The sequence below is a fragment of the Muscardinus avellanarius genome (assembly GCF_963383645.1).
Source record: "Muscardinus avellanarius genome assembly, chromosome: 4".
In the NCBI taxonomy this organism is placed as follows: Eukaryota; Metazoa; Chordata; class Mammalia; order Rodentia; family Gliridae; genus Muscardinus; species Muscardinus avellanarius.
The window spans coordinates 8,729,327-8,743,090 of record NC_137789.1 but is presented as its reverse complement, the minus strand read 5'-3'; positions in this window follow the sequence as shown (position 1 = coordinate 8,743,090).

Below are 13,764 nucleotides of genomic sequence, written 5' to 3'. Positions count from 1 at the left end.
TGAGATAGTAGCATGCCATGAGAGTTTAGACCATTTTGAAATTAGAAATTTAAAGCTGAACAGTTTATGCTGAAAAGAAGTTTGTAAAGTTCAAATGAGATTCATCTACTCTTTTAGTTGGATTTCTGCTACCAAAACAAAATATCTAAGAGTGGGTGATTTGTAAAGAATAGAAGTTTATTTCGTTTTCAGTTATATGTACTTGGAAGTCCAAGAGCATGGTGCCGATATCTGCTTGGCCTCTGGTGAGGGCCTTTCTGTTGCATCTTCATGTGGCTAGGGGCATTGCACGTTGAGACAAAGAAAGAACACCATCTTGCATCTCTCTTCTTCTAAAGCCAAGAATGACATCATGAAGGCCCCACCCTCATGACCTCAACTAATTACCTCCCACAGCTCTACCTCCAAATATCATTAGCATGTGAATTTAATTATTAAGTTTATAACACATGAATTTTGAGGGATGTATTCAAACCATAGTTTCTAACTTAAAAAGAAAAGTGACCACTGGAATTAATATGAGAATAAAAATTCAAGTCTCTGGCCTCTTTATAGGATAGAAGAGAAATTCTAAGGGTAAAGGAGACAGAGTCTAACAATGAGGTGGACCTGAGTTAAACATGAAGTGTTCTGAAGTTCATTGAGCAGAAAAATAGAAGAAGAATGCCCTCTTAAGATGCTCAAAGATAAAATCAGAAGGACCATTGAGAATGGATTCTAGGTCTCTTCATTCTGATTATTACTGAAAGTAGGGAAATAAACCCAATAAACAGCACATTCAATGGTGTTCACAAAAATACAGAGTTGACTCAATGTTCCTTTCCTATGTTCTCCATTTTGTCCTATTTATTCCCTTTTGGCATATCAATATCAAAATTCTTACTCTATTTTCCATGTCTCCTCTTGAGACAACTTGGTTATTTTCTTTAGGTAATCTGTAACCTAAAGAATTGCCTCATACCAGTATAATATCTACTATCATGGTGTTATCTATGTTGAACTTAACAATTCTTAGAAAATTATTGATCCTAGGCATAAAAGAGGCATTCAAAGTTTACATAGCGCAGTTCCTCACTCAATGATTGACTTTTGTCTGCACCATTCTTGACAGATTGTCTGATGAAACTACATCTACAGTAATAGGAAACATGGTTCTAACCAATTCTTCTTCCTTCACTGGACAGCCATTTATCCCTAGGAACCTCTGTCACCTGAGTCACAGATAACACATCTGTTGTTACATCTACTTTAGGGTGTTTAGTTTTTTTTTATTTTTTTAGTTGTTGTTGTTGTTTGTTTTGTTTTGTTTTGTTGGTGGTACTGGGGGTGAAACCTAGGAGCTTTCTACCTCCAGGCTATACTCCCAGACCTATTTTATATTTTTATTTGGAAGCAGGGTCTCATTAAGTTGCTGAGAGCCTCACTAAGTAGCTGAAGCTGGCTTCAAACATGTGTGATCCTCCTGTCTGAGCCTCCCAAGGACGGGGATTACAAGAGTGCACCACCACGCCCAGCTTACTTTAGAGTGTTTCAACTAAGTGATGCAATACCATCCCTCTCTGACCCTGATACAAAGTGCTGAAAGTTAAATTAGGTCAATTATCCCAGTTCTATTTTCTATAAAAACTTTTAGTTTCTTCTCTACCCACTACATATGTATCAATGAGTCCAAAATAGGTCTCAGTTTAATGTAATAGGCCAGCTAAATTCTACCAACATGCAGCAGACAACAATTGCTAATTCCTTTATCATTTTGCATTCCCAAGTGAATATTTTTAGTATTTAATTTGGATGAAATGGAATTGATGTATCTGTAGTGAATATTTACCTTCTCAGCACTCACTCCCAGGTAAAGGCAAAAGCCCAACGACTACTTGAAGATCTCCATTCCCCATTCTAATGTGATGAGTCTGAAGAGATTCACCATCCAGCCTAGAAGATCACAAGAAGCACACCTGTACCAGTTGGCAGCTTGCAATACCTGGCTCAACAGTGGGCTCCTGACCTAGATTAGTCCAATCAGAAGGAGCTGCATCGCCTCACCTGGGCATACTCTAAGTGATCATTTGTATACTAGGCTTGAACCTAGAGCTTCAGGGAGCCAACTGGTGACTCTGAAATCCTTTTGAAAAGTGGGGTCAGCACGGAGAAGGCACACAGACCGAGAAAAACAAGAAAGCCTGGTGGCATTGCTCAAGTATGTATCCAAGCATGTGTGAAGTTAGGTGGGGTCAGAGGTATGTAAGTATCAAGAGAAAATACCATTTCCTTTGGTGATCTAGTCAGCTTTAATCAGGGTTTTATTTTTGTTGTTGTTGTTATTATTATTTGATACTAAAAGAATCAAAATAATGAAAGGTATAAATGTGGTAAAGAGTATACTATAGTAAAGAATGTTAAAGACAATTTGTTTGGGTCCTGATGCAAGTTCATTGGTAATTTCCTGGGAAGTTTGCCCTATCAATAAAAGAAATGCCTCCATGTCCATGATCAGAAGAATTCCACATGGCTTCCCCAAGGAGGCTTTCAAAACACCTTCAAAGACACAGCATTAATATGAATAACAGTAGCAGCAATTTGTTCCACCCTTCCTTTGTTGATGGATCCAATATTTAAGATCTGAAGAAGCTACATGGTGTCAACTGTGGGTTGACTCTCAAGAACAGAAAATACAATCATTCTGTCCGTGGACCCTAACCTGGAACCTAATGTGTAACATGTTCTTAGAAATAGGAATTGAACAAATAGATAGTTGAATAACTAATCCTACAACTGATTTTTTCTAACCTAAGATCTTCAAAATAAAAATATATACAAGGATAGAAAATGTAATAAGATTTTTTCATGCACGGCCTCCATAAGAAAAGTTTTTATGTTGTGCTTGATAATTTCCCTTAGCAATCCTGCAAATGGTCTTAGGGAAGGGCAGTGCCCTCACTAAAAAAAAATATTGAAAAGACCAAAACATATTTCTCGATAATACACCAAAACCACACCTACAGTGTACCTGTTTTGCAAAGTTTCACTCTAACCTCCCCGCACTGTCATACATCCATAAATACATCCATAAATTGTCATACATAAAAGTCTGTAGCAAGCTAAGGAACCCCTGAAGAAGATAGTGAGTTCCCCATAAGAGCCTGAAACTTGGGTCCTTTCAAATAAAACATCAACTATCTGCTGTTGCAAAGTTCCTGACTTAATGTGAGGCAAAGCAATGGTCCCTTGCAAATTATATCATCTTACTCTGACTTAGAGGACTTGGTGCATTTTTTTTTACAAATGGAATAAACCCAGAGGAAATATTATGAAAATGAATCTGTAAACATTTAAATTGAATGTAATCATGAGCAAGTCATAGCTTAGACTAATGAAGAATAAATTATGCTGGAATGCAGAATGTGATTGTTCTTAAAGATGACTGCAAAAAATAAAAATTATGTCGATAGAAGGAAGAGCCCATGTGTCTTTGGAATTAAAGGTATAACTGGATAAGCTACTGCAAAACTTACCTGTACTTGGCCAGGAAAATAGGTCAATCACCTGAGCTGGAAAATAATGAAAATGCTATAATTTCTTTGCAGGAGCTACATTTCTTGCTCAAATCTTTCTCATTTTATTCTCCTCTTATTTTCTACTCAAGAAAGAGGAGGCTTATTAATTCCTTAGGAAATATTTCACCCAGATTCAATGATCTACATACCACAATTCTCCCCCTCTCTCCAAAGATATTGCTGATAGCAATTTTGGATTGTGCAACCAGGGCTTTATTACCTCCTCATTATCACAATGTTTTTTAGCCTTTTTATTTCTGCTTAAATTGCAGACTCAGCGGCACCATCCATTGTGATGGTTAGTGGCATTATCTGAAATAATATTGTCTTTTGTATCTTTGCTGACCAGATCATTAACTTTTAAACTCTATGCTAAAAAAATTTGCTTTGCTTATACATTTCTACTTTTTTGTATATCTGAAAAGAATGCAGCCCATGGTTCCACCTACCCAAATTCAAGTTCTCAAAGAAAGTCTGTGTCTACAGATCACTTAAGTCTAGATCCTCATGGTTAGTTACACATGCATAGCCATTTGAAGGATGGTCTGTCATCTTTGATTTTTTTATATTCACTCACCCAAAAGCATCCTGAGCCATACTAACTAACTTTTGTATAGATTTGTTTCTGTGCACCTTCTGATTTCTATCATTTTCTTAATCCAATCATGCTAACCAACTTCCTCAGTTGATCTTATTTTTGGACTCTTAAAAATTATAATAAAATATATTTTGCAAAAATGACTGAGTATGACTTTTAAGGACAGGTCGTAGAAGTTGAAGTGATATTTTTCTTGTCTTCTCTTAGATCATTCAATCTGGGAGTTGCCAGCTGACATGTTGTGAGGCCACTCTAGCAGCCCTCTGGAGATATTCATGTGGCAAGAACCTGCAGCCTTGACCAGTGGCCACCACTGACTTATCACACACAAGAGCACACTCTCTTGGAAGTGAGTTGTGGAGTCTCATGCAAGCATTCAAATAACTATAACCTGGCTAAAACCTTAACTACAATGTCATGAGTGACCCCAAGCCAGAGGCACTAACAAGCTGCTCCTAGGGTTTTTACCTGAAAAATGATGTGAGTTAACATGCTGATTGCTGTTTTAAAACCACTTAGTTTTGGAGTAGTTATGTAGCAATAGATAACTAATACATATGTACACTTTAGTTTCTGCTGGAAAATAAATACCAATGAAGGCACTTTGTCAATAAATATTATAGAATTAAGATGGGTCAGAAATTGTCATTTAAATGAGTTATATTATATATGCACAAATACTTATCAACTGAATTATAAAAATAGAAATGTACCTACAATAGATGTTTTTATGATAAGTAAGTGGAATAATTGATGCGAAAAGCTTACCAATGCTTTGCTCATAGTTGGCATTCAATAATTGCTAATAATAAGAATTACTATGTTGAATATGATTTGTTCTTAATAGTATGATAATCAGAAAATTAAGTGAATTAAATAACTTCAAAGTAAATAGGTAGGAGATCAACACTGAAATCTAGGTCTCTTTGATAGTGCTGTCCATGCTCTTAATAATCAATTGGCTACAAATATATGAACTGCTATTGAGCCAAGCACCATAGCAGACATCTGGGACAGAAACAACAATGACAATATTCTCCCTCCTCAAAATCTTAGTTTGAAGTAAAGGTGTTTGTATCTTATAAATACAACTGTTTTTGAAAATTTCCAATATGAAAAACACGCAGTGTGCAGAAAGGAGAAGAAGGTATTTGATCAGCTACTTAGTTTAGTTTTACTATAGCTATTTCTTATCTATGCCTATTTAGACTTCATCCTCCTTATCCAATGCCTTACAGACTTCCCCTTCAGCCACATCCAGCTGCTTTATTTCCTATATTGCACAACTACTTATCAACTGCATCTTGACATCTCACAAACTCAAATGTTTGCTCTTACTTTCAGAAAACAGCATGTTGCACTGGAGAATATGGTTTTCAAAGGGCCAGCGCATCTGGGACTTGGATGACAAGACTTTGGGATGAAGTTCGGTAGATTCGTATGCCATTAGTGCCCTGAGTCTACTGTGACTTACTCCAGCATGGTCTCTGTCTTGATCTCAGCACTGGTTGGGCAGGGAAGGTGACGAATACTTCGATTTAAAAAAAAATGGCAGTTGAGCATCCTTGGTCAACTCTTAAGAACCAATATATGTGATATCCATAAAGTTTCGCCCTAAAGAAGAATTGTTCTTGCAAAATTTTATTATTTCCAAGTTCTTCTTAGAATATAATTGTTACTTAGCCAAGTTTCTCTCTACTGCTAGAAGAGAAAAAAGGAAGCTCTTTTTATTCTTCGAAAGAGGTAAATCCCCAAAATTGAAACTTTTGACTTAGCAAAAGGCTTTTGTTTTTAATACCTGTAGCCTTATATAGACACAATATGCTGAGCCAGATACTTTATGTACACCAATAGTTGGCTCTGACCTATTCATTCCTCAGTGGTCAATAACAATTGGAAATAAAGACATACTACATCATCATTTCCCAAGTAATACAAATTGACCTCATCCCAGCTCAAGCCCAGCTAGTCACTGAGCTTGAACTAGAAAATGGGGAGAACAGCAACACATGGGAAGGTATAAGCTTCCACCACCATCTATACTAGTCACCTGCTTGCCTTAAGCCCCAGACAATAAAGTGCATCCAAATTGCAGATCAATGCTGGAGTCCAGAGAACACTGGAAAAGATGGTGGTGAAATGGGAAGAAAATCATCTCTCGCCTTGTAAACTCAACCAATTTGATCTGTGGAACATTGACAGGCAATAAATATGGAACTGCATGAAGTCATTTTTATAGGCGTTTTATGAGCATAATAACCAGGAGAAGGATCATCCGTGACTGAGATGCAGTTGTGGTTTATGGAAATGATTGCTTTGGTGGGTTCTTTCTCCATATCTTCCTTTGCATTCTTCACAGATAAATGATTTAGCTGTTCCTAGTTAAATGTAAATATATAAATATGTGTTTTTTTATTCTTCTGAGAGCCAAACTAAACTTGAAATTCAGCTTTTTTGCTGATTTTATACTAATTAATATGTTTTTATTGCAACCCATTTATACTTAATGATGCATCCAAAGCACTACAAATTGAGGATGTAAATGATGTTATATTTTTATAGGTTTAGCTAGTTTTGTGACCTTGTAATATGTCATGGGGAAAAATAGGAAATTATCAGTCTTGGTTCATTTTCTAGGTGAGAAAAGAACACTTTGCCACTCTCTTCGTTAATTTAAAGTTTTGTTCCTCCATGGTCCTACTTAATTCCTGAAAGCCCATTCAGACAGCCAGAGAGGCGTTTGAGCAAGTCATTACCACATGTGAATGCATTAACTTGGAAATTGATTAATCCATCATGTGAATGTTTTCAACCAGTCCAAGGCAGGCAAAAAAAAAAAAAAAAAATCTCTAATGAAAACCCATTGCACACGGTGAGGGACAACACCCCTCACCAGCCATTCAATCAATTCCAAGCCCTCACTTAACCTCTCCTGGAGTTGCTTTTGTTGTGCTTTGGAGTTTAGCAAGATTGAAGACATGACTGAGTCAAATTAAGCAGGATATTGCCTGCACAGCACAGCAAAATCAGTCTGCAGTGGTCGACCACTGAAGGGGGCGAGAATTCACGGTGATGGCCCAAAGTGTAGCCTTCCTTAATCGGTGCAGAGCCACATACCTCTCCACCTGTTTCCTTCCTTCCCCTCTTTTCTTCTTCCTCAGTAACCAACTCTATTAGCAAATAGCACTTTCCTACATTGTATTTTGTATGATTTATTAAAATTAGCACTTAAGATATTAATCATCAGAGCCAGTCTATAACAAAGCATATATTATTTCAAATCATTAGCTCCAATTTTGATATAATCAAAATAATTATTAGGTAATTGTGTATTAGGCTTAAGTCTAATTTTACTTTTTTTGGATTTTTTTTATTTGTGCACTGTATTCATACATCATAATGGGATAAAAAAAATACTTTTGTAGACATACATGCACACATCGCCCAGTTAGCCCCTACCCGATCTCCACCCCATTCCCTCCCCATTCTTCCTTCCCATGCTTGGCTTAGTGGTTGACATCTAGTATTATAGCAATTTATCCAAAATTAACAATGATAATCTCACATAACAGTTTCATTTGTCTGATACCAAGCTTTTGATGACTTAAAGATAACATTTCACTTTTGTTTAATTTTATTTTTTGGTACTCATGATGCAACCCATGTCATTCCACTGAGCTACCCTCCAGCCTTTTTTATTTTATTTATTTTTTTTAAAGTAGAGTCTCACTAAGTTACCACACTCTGGCCTCAAACGAGCAATCCTTCTGTGTCAGCCTCTCAAGTACCAGGATCACAGGAGTTTTCCACTGTGCCTGGTTTAAATCTAATTTCACAATAATATTCTTAATTATGTGTTGTCATCCTCCTTTTAAAAAGAATATGAAGGAAGTATAATTCTTTCACAGCATTGCTCAATTATTAACACAAAATTACATGTGAAAATCAATGCTATATCTAAAGAATGAGTCAATTTGATCAGTTTGCATGGCTTTCTGAGCAACATATCATAACTGAAAATTTATATAATCTTTTGTAACCTTGTTGAAAATGGGAAATTCTGTAGGATCAAGGTTCTGAGCCCCAAACTTATATAAACATAGATTTCTATTCAATCCCTTAGTGAATGTATATACCAAAAAATGTTTACAAAAATAAAATTATTCCCATTTTTATTTCTTTTCTTAATTATAATATGTGGCAATTAATAAAATTAATATGATGATAAATATATAAAAATATTATAAGACACATAATCAAGGTTTTATCAAAAATTATAAAATGTGCATCAGTAAACAAAAAATAATCTTAATTTTTCCTTAATTTTTCTTTCTTTTTTTTTCTTTTTAGTACTTGAGATTGACCTCGGGGGTATCTCTCCCACTGAGCTACACCCTTTGTTACTTTTATTTTCTTACTATGAGACAGGTTCTCACTAAGTTGCCCAAGCTGGCCTTGAATTTGCAATTCCTCCTGCCTCAGCCTCCTCAGTTACCGGGATTTCAGAAATGCATTGCACACAGCAACCATTTTTAAAAATTTTTTTGTGTTATCATTTTGGATTTCAGAAATATTCTAATGGTTTCCACAATCAGTTTGAAATAGAGTACACAAGTATGTTCAATGCAATGGTAGAGTAATATATAAATTCTAGGTCATTTAGGACTGAGCCTACCTCACAATAAGGGACATCATTACAGCAGTGTAGTACCAGTAGAAGGGATGGAGTGGAAAACCAGGAGTCACAACTAACTAGATGTCAGAAATTGGCATTTAATAAAAATGAAATTGAAAATCAGTAGAGAAAAAGAAATTGTTCAAAATCTTGTGTTAGGAAAAGTAATTTTGATTTGGAGTAGATCTCAAACGTTATAGCAAAATAAATATTAGATGGTTCAAGATTTATTTTTGAAAACATACAATTACTGTGTGTGTATGTGTGTGTGTGTGAGCACACATGCACATGCATGAAACCACATTATACAGATGGAAATATATATATATATATATATATATATATATATATATATATATATATATTAAAATTCAAATTCTCTGAACATTTGATAAAGTTGGTAATATAAAAACAAGTCTACACAGGAAGAAGCATAAATAATTCAAAAACAGATAAATTGAAAAAGTAGTAAAATTAAAAGCAGATAAAAAGTCCAATTCCTAAATATATAAAGAGCACTTTTAGTAAGAAAAAACATTCTGGACTGGAAAGCAGAGACAAAGATGACAAAATTACCAATGAGAAAAGAATAAAAATATAAACAGCCCAGTCAAAAATAGATTATTAATTTCACATATAAAAAGACAAAAGCAAATAAAATTGTGTGACATATTTTTAGCCACCAGGTAGGCAAAGATTCGATAGTTTGATAACATACTGTGCTGAGGAAATGGATTAATGAACAGATCCATACATTGCTGTAGGGATGTTAATTAGTACACTCTACAGGGAAGGGAAATCGATTCTTCTCCATTTATTATCCACCTTCCCCTTATGCTCTCTTTGTTCTTTTTTGGGGTGTTGTTATGTATTCTAAAAGGCTGACTGCTGTGGACTGCAACTCTGAAAGTCTTTGCTACTTGGCCTCTGGTTAGCTTCAGCAAATGGGAGGTGCTGGGAGAGTCAGGGTGTCTTACTCCTTGGAGGTACACTTGATGGTAACAATTCAACACTACTATATATTGGAGACACTGGTCACTGAGAAGGGTCGGTTTAGATATCTCTGAAGGCCCTCCTGCCTTGAGCAAGTCAGCTCTCACCCCCAAACCTCAATATCCGTTTAGCCAAAGTCCTGCTGCAAAGAAACACACAAACTTCATGGTAAATAACTGACCGACTATCTATGGTTTTTACCAAATGCTGCTTTCTTCAGTGGCTTTTCCAAAATGTTTGTACCCATCCAGATGCCATTCCTTGTGCCTGTGTTAATCTGCCTCTTTTGGTATGAGCGACCTCCCAGGAGGCTGTCTCAACTGTGCCTGACAGCAGTGCTATTTATCAAAGAAGAGGCTTCAAAGCTGGGTCCTGAAAGATACCAGGGTTTACCAAGATGGGTAGGAGGAGAAATGTCCTTAAAAAAAAAAAAAAAGTGTTTTGGGAGTGGGGTGGGGGACCTTGGAGGGAAGAGATGGCATATGTTAAAGGATGACAAGACATTTTGTGTAGCTGTAACTCGGTCTTGGACTGTGTGAAAGACAGAGCTGCACTGTACAGAAGAGCTGAGGTTCAGTGGCCAGGCCTTGTAAGCCCTGGTGGAGAGATGGGCATGTCCCTAGTATCTTTCTCTGAATGCAGCTAGTGTGAAATGTTCTGCAGAGACAGGGTTCCTTGCCAAGTTTGAAAATGCTCCTAGAATTTATATAGTAAAGCAGCAGAGTAAAGAAGCCCTGCAACATAAAACCTTAGCTTTCTTTAATTCAGAACTTTAAATTTTTATTTCATGGGAATCAAACCAGGATGGTCTGGAATTTTCAGAGCTCACTCTATGCATATTGATTTACATTTGAGATATTTATTTCACTTGTTTATTTTCCTCCATAGCAGGTTAGTCTCATAGCCAGATAGTATCATTTGAGGACACAGAAATTGGAGAAAAGTTCTCTCTCTCTCTCTCTCTCTCTCTCTCTCTCTCTCTCTCTCTCTCCTCTTTTTCCCTCTCTCCCTCTCTCCCTCTCTCTCTCTCCCTCCCTCTCTCCCTCTTTTTCCCTTTCTCCCTCTCTCCCTCTCTTCCTCTCTCCCTCTGTCTTTCTCTCTCCTCTTTCTTTTTCTATTTTTATTTTCTGTCCCCCTACAAGTCCCTTCAACTCAGGCCATTTGTCCCTTCTTCCCCAGAGTTAAAAGCAATCTACATCAGGTTGAAATGAATAAAAAGATAAATCAACACCGCTCTGCCGAACACAGAAAACTAAAAGGGGGAACGAAATTGCATCTGCCTTTGCACTCAATATATCAAAGTAATTTATGTCAGAACCACTCTGCCTACTTTCATACATACTCGGTTTTAAATAAAATCAATCTCTCCAAACCTGTAATAGCCTTCTTTATAGGACTCTTTATAAAAAAAAAATGTTGCTGAAATTCGGCTCCATTAGAGGTGAATTGGGTTTATTGCCTCACACAATCATTCATCCTAATGAAGCATTAGGGTAAGAGAACACATTAAAACGTGAATGGCCATCCAAGATCTGAGAATTAGGCGGTGACAACTCACACATCTAGTGGCGCAGGGAAGGGTTAATTGTGCAGCCATTCAGGCAATGGGATGGGAGGAACTGTAGAGTCAGACAGGACTGGAACCAGCTTGGGAGGTGGATTCTGGTGAAACCTGGAATAATTCCCTTATCTAGAGAGTATCATGAGGACCAACAGGTGGCTACTCCCTGCTGTAGTCTCCTAAGAAGCTCCCTCAATGAAAAGATACGCAGCTACCTTTGTTGAGCACTGGTGGTAATAATGGCAACACTCACTGTAATTTTTCTCTGCTGGGCATATGTCTTTTTTGCTAGTGACCCAGTGAAGTCAGTGCTCTAATTTATCCCAGTTACAGAATAGGAGACTGAGAAAAAAATAGCTTAAGCTATGGTCCAGGAGCACCACGCCAGGAGTACACAGGATATATGCAAGTCAAGCCCAGGCTGCCTAGTTCTAGATTACCCTTGCTAATCAATTTGCTCTCCTTCCTGCTTTCTAGTCTCCGCACATAAAACCTCATTTTAATTCCACAAAGACACTGTGATTGACATATTGCCCCCTTTTTACGATAGGAAAACTATGGCTCAGAAGTGCCTTGACCCAGGTCTATACCTCTAGTCCAAAGTCCATGTTCTTTTCTGACTTTTTTTTCTTTTTGCAGTATGGGGGATGGAACCCAAGGGCAGTCTACCTCTGAGCTACATCTCCCAAACCTATATTTTATTCTTTATTTTGAAACAGAGTCTTAATGAGTTGCAAAAGGCCTCACTAAGTAGTAGCCGATGCTGTCTGCAAACCGAGATTCTCCTGTCTCGGCCTCCCAAATACTGAGATTACAATTGTTCACCCCCACATTCAGCTCTTTTCTGACTTTTGAAATGCCAGTGATAGAGGAAAATTAAGAAACAACAACTCATTTTCAAATATACCAAGCACTGACTCTGAATTACAGACATACTTTTGCTTCGCTTTGCTTTCTAGTTTGAGAAACACAAAAGTTTTGCAAAAATTCAACCATTAGGCAACATTGTCCTTAGAAAGACAAATTCTCAGGCCAGATAAAGATGAACAAAAAGAATTCCCAATTCAGAATCAAGTTGCTGGAGCTGATTAGCTCTGGGCCAGTGGTGTTTTCTCAGCCACAGTGTCTACTGTAAAATAAGGATAATCCTCGCTCAGGGAGTTGTGTGATGAAATGAGGTCATGAGTGTGAACTATTAAGACAACACCAGGGCACAGGGAAAGCACTTGGTAAATGAAAAACACGTTTTAATTATTATTGATCACCTTCCTCATACCCACAACCTTCTCTCAACTCATTCTCTGCTGCTGACTTCATCAGAGAGAGAGAAAGAAGGTCATGATCTGCTTGCCTGGAGTGGGGGGATATTGTCGGACGCTCTGTAATGCACGACACTCGAGACGATCTTCTTCAAGCTCTTTATTGCCCCAAGCTGTTACATCTTCTTCTCCCCAAGCCCTTCGCGCCCCGCTTATAAGCACCCATCAGCCAATCATGACGGCGATCACGCGGACATCGCCTGATTCTCTAACCACCCATTGGCCGGATGCCGATGGCATGACCTGTTCCCGTGCACACCATGCTCTAGTCGTTGGACTGCGCATGACTTGTTTACAACTTTGGTGCCTCTCCGTACTTCCGTTCAGCGCCATCTTAGAAAAGTCCGCCAGCAAACAAGGGTGGGGCTCGCCACAGCTCCCCCTTTTTGTTTTAAAAGCGCAACAGGCAAGAGTAGAGGTCTGATCTCTGATGCTGGAAGCTAGGACATTGTACTGTCTCCCATCCAGGTGTGTTTCCCTTGATGAGAGCCAGACCCGTCCGATACCCTTTTTCTCAGAGGCGGGATTTGGGGTATCTACCCGCGTGCAATCAGACATGCTCTTCTTGAGATCGCTATCTGCAGGCCGCGTATCTCAAGTGCAATGCTTTGCTTGTCATCCTGAGCGCATTATGCCTTTTCCATTATTGCCAGCCAGACGGTGGGCGACTGACCCGCCTCAACAGCCACAAAGGCCTGGGCTAGAAGTATCTGATCTTTGGCTCTTTGTGTAAATAGCCGTCGCAGACAACAGAGACATAGAATGCACAGGAAGACTAAACAAAATCCCAGAGCCCCCAACCCAGTCCATTCCTTAAGATGGAATGCCGTTCTTTGTATCCAGGAGGCCAACGTCTGGGCGACTTCAGGATCGATTCGGGTGGTGTTGACCTTGACGATCTCCGCATGTAGCTGTTCAGTAAGCATATCAAACTCCTTACTCCAATTTCCTGTAAGATGAGAAGACAACTCTCGAGATAGATTAGCAGTAGTAGCATTCCAGCACAAAGAATAAGCGCAAGTAGCATTAGCACACCTAAGTCTACCTTCTTGAATAGAGCCATT